We start from the raw sequence: 4,198 nt of genomic DNA on the forward strand, positions 1-4,198 counted from the left end.
GCAGTTCAAACTCACCAGCCACTCCTTAGAAGGAAGGTTGGGCAATCTACTTCCATAGTGATACTGCCTCAGAAACCAAGGAGGGGTCCCTATGTGTTGAGGCTCACTCAAAGGCACACAACAACAATAACAGCAATATATATACACATATACACACATATACATATACATACACACACACACACACATATATATATATAAAGTGCATATTTAACTGTATACATATTTATAACTATTTACACACATATACATATATATTTAACTATGTGTGTGTGTGTGTGTGTGTGTACAAGGAGCTCTGGTGGCATAATACCTAAAGCATATGACTAATAACCAGAAGGTTGGTGGTTTGAACCCACCAGCTACTCCACAGAAGGAAGACTGAGCAATCTACTTCCATAAAGATTTTATCTTTTTGGAAACCCAATGGGAGGGAGTCACTATGAGTTGGAATCAACTTGATGACAGTGGGTTTGCATTTATATATACAGCAATCCCACTGCTAGTCATGTATTCTAAAGAAGTGAGAGCCAGGACAGGAATAGATATATGCACATCTCTGGTAGTTTAGTGCCTAAAGCACTTGATTCCTAACTACAAGGTTGGTGGTTCAAACCTACTAACCACTCTACAGAAGGAAGATTGGGCAATCTACTTCTGTAGTGATACTGCCCCAGAAATTCAAGGAAAGGTCACTGTGGTTTGGTGCTGACTCGATGGCAAAATATCAACAACATGTTCATTGCAACACTATTCATAATAGCAGAGCCACAGAAACAAATTCAGTGCCCATCAACGGATAGATGGATAAACAAAGCATGATGCATAAACAAAATAGAATATGTATAACATTAAAGGATAATGAAGAACCTGTGAAACTACACAACATGGATAAAGTTGGAGGACATTATGCTCAATGAAATATATTAATCACAGAAGGATTAATATTGTATGAGTCCACTGTTGTAAAAAGCTATGGAGAATTTTACATACCAAAGGAAGGAAATTTTATTTTTTAGTTATTGGAATGGGAAAGGATTGGCAGGAATATTGCCAGCTCAGTAAGAGACATCTACTGATTTGGGTAAAGGGTAAGGCAATATACCAAAAGTGAGTGACCAGCACAATATCACTAAGGCAGACACAGAGAAGGGCACAAGAGATAGAGGGGATCTTAAAAGTTTGTGAGTTCCTCTTGTGTGCTGCTGGTGGGATTGTAAAATGGTGCAACCATTGTGCCAAACGGTATGATGTTTCCTTAAAGAACTGAAAATAGAAGTACCATTTGAATCAGTAATTCCATTACTAGGAATATATCCTAAAGAGGTGAGAGATAGCACATGGACAGACATGTTCAGCTATGTTCATTGCAGCACATTTCACTATAGCAACGAGATGGAAAAAACCTAAATGCCCATCATCATATGAGTGGATAATCAAATAATGGTACATGCACACAATGGAATACTGTACTACATTAAAGAACAACGAGGGATACACAAATCATCTTACAATGTGGATGAACCTGGAGGACATTATGTTAAGTGAAATAAGTCAATTGCAGAAAGACAAGTACTGCATGAGCCCATTACTATAAAAAGACAAAGAAGGGTTTGCTTGGGAAAAATAACTCACTTTATAGGTTACCGGGATGAGGAGGGAAGAGGAAGGATTAATGACAGACTAGTTGGGGCCCACACACTGATGTGTGTAAGGGGAGGGATATACGGAAAGGAACTGTGACCACCATGATGACATTAGGAAATGGGAGGACAACTAATTGTGCACATAAGAGATAGACGACAGATGCTAATATCAACCAATGTGTCCACAATTCTGCATTACCATTAACACCAAAAAACAGGCTACAGATAAACACATAAACACATGAGAGGATCAGATGGGGGTCAGTGAACGGGCGGATACTCTGCACCAAGGATAGACTCAGCTGAGATTAATCTTGCACAGATACCAGTGATACAAAATACCTGCAAATCCTTACAGAAACAATAGAAGACAAACACAGAGTGATCCCTCACAGACACCCAAACACTATGGGAGAGAGATTCAATAGACCTACCATCTCAGGACCATAGTACTGGGGGACACCAGACTCAACTGGCACAACAAAATACATAAAAGCCTTGTTCCACATCCTACATTGGTGAGTAGCGACTGGGTTCTTAAAAACTTTCAAGAAGCCATGTAAGATGCAGCTAACTGTCTCCTAGAATCAGAAGCAAAGAAGAATGCAAAAAAAAAACAAAAAACAAAAAACAAGGGCATTTGGAAGCAATCAGCCATAGGACATGATGGACCTCGAGACCAGAAGAACTAGATGATGCCTGGCTACCAATGCCAACACTTAAGAAAGGATCAACTCTGGAGATCTGGATAGAGTGTAAGGAAAAACATGGAACAAAATCCAAAAACTCAATAATGACCAGAATTACTGGTCAGATGAAATCTGGTGACACTCCCGATACTGTGGCCCTGGAATACATTCTGCGCCTGGAATAAAAGTCACCTCAGGGACTGGCTATCAGCCCAATAGTTAACAAGATGTACAGGCAGACCACTCAACCCAAGATGATGCACCCACATACTCTATGGTAATACATCCCTTAGAGCAATGGACCACGGGGCACCAGAGGACCAACATTCAAATGGAGGAAATGCAGAAAAATCAGGAGTGAATATATATGAGGGGCACAGGGGAGGGTTACAGGTTACAGAAGGGAAGAGAATGGGTTAGGGTTGGACATGGTAAATGGGGAGTGAAACTAAATGTATACGTAGCATTGAAGGTAAAACAAGCTCTTAAAATAAAAATACTACTACTACTACTAATAATAAAAAGTTTGTGAGTTCCCATCTAAGACACAACTACTGGTCTCTCCTTTTTGGGAGAAAAAAGGGTGTAAAAATTCAAAGACTCATGGAAAAAATTAATCCAAGGCAGTAGAAGACCATGGGAATATCAGCCTACAGGACCCTGAGATCAAAAGAACTGGGTGGAGCCATGCTCCCACTGCTAACTATTCAGAAAGGGGTCAATATTGGAGATCCTGGATAGAGTAGGAGATAATGTGTAATAAAATTCAAAATTATAGAAACAAAAAAAGACCAGGCTTACTGGTTGGATAGAGATTAGTGAAACCTGAAGTTGAACTCACTCCTGTCACTTAAACCTCAGGCAAACACTATTCAGGCTTGTCTAGGGTGAACAAATGGAAGAAAGATAGGGCAATCTACTTCTGCAGTGATACTGCCTCAGAAACCCAAGGAGGGGTTGCTATGAGTCAGGTCCAACTGGAAGGCACATAATAACAACAAGGTGAATAATTAAACTGAGGAGTACACTCCTTAGAAGAATCAACCACAGGAGATAAGAAGGAGATACATTTGAGTTGGTAGAAAGTTCAGAGACAAGAGTCTATAGGAAAGAAGGACACAGGGAGATAGTAACCACAGGGAGATAGTGGGCATAGAGGTGATACTTTGTGAGGATTGCAATCAATGTCATAAAAGAAAACTTGTATGAACTCTTGAATGGAAAATGAATTTTCTCTGTGAATTTTCACACAAATCACAATAAAAAGTTAGAGAAAAGTAGATATTCAAGTTGTAAAAATTGATATAAATATGGTGTATTGTTGTTAGTGGCTGTCGAGTCAGCTCTGACTCCTAAAGAGCCTGTGTACAGTACAAGGAAACACTGTCTGGTCCTGTGCTCATCTCAAAATCCTTGCTATACTTGAGCTCAATGTCACAGCCACTGTATCAATCCATCTTATTGAGGTTCTTCCACTTTTTCTCTCACCCTTTACTTTATCAAGCATTGTATCCTTCTCCAGGGACTAGTCCTTTCTGACAACTTGAAAAAAGTAGTTAAGGTGAAGTATGGCCATGTTCAAGTCTAAAGAACATTCTGGCAGCATTTTTTTCCAGGATAGACTTGTTTGTCCTTCTGGCAGCCCAGAGTATTTTCAGTGTTCTTTGCTAACACCACAGTTCAAAGACATCAACTCCCTTCTGGTCTTCCTTAATTATTTCCCACCATTCGCATGCATATGAAACAATTTAAAATACCATGGCTTGGTTTAAGTGTACGTTAATTTTCCTGTTCAAAGTGGTGTCTTTGTTCCTTAACACTTTAAAGAGGTCTTTGCAGCAGATTTGCCCAGTTTTGATTTTT

Source organism: Orycteropus afer, unplaced genomic scaffold, assembly GCF_000298275.1.
Source record: "Orycteropus afer afer isolate SDZICR_OR568_19922 unplaced genomic scaffold, OryAfe1.0 scaffold00840, whole genome shotgun sequence".
NCBI classification, from domain to species: Eukaryota; Metazoa; Chordata; class Mammalia; order Tubulidentata; family Orycteropodidae; genus Orycteropus; species Orycteropus afer.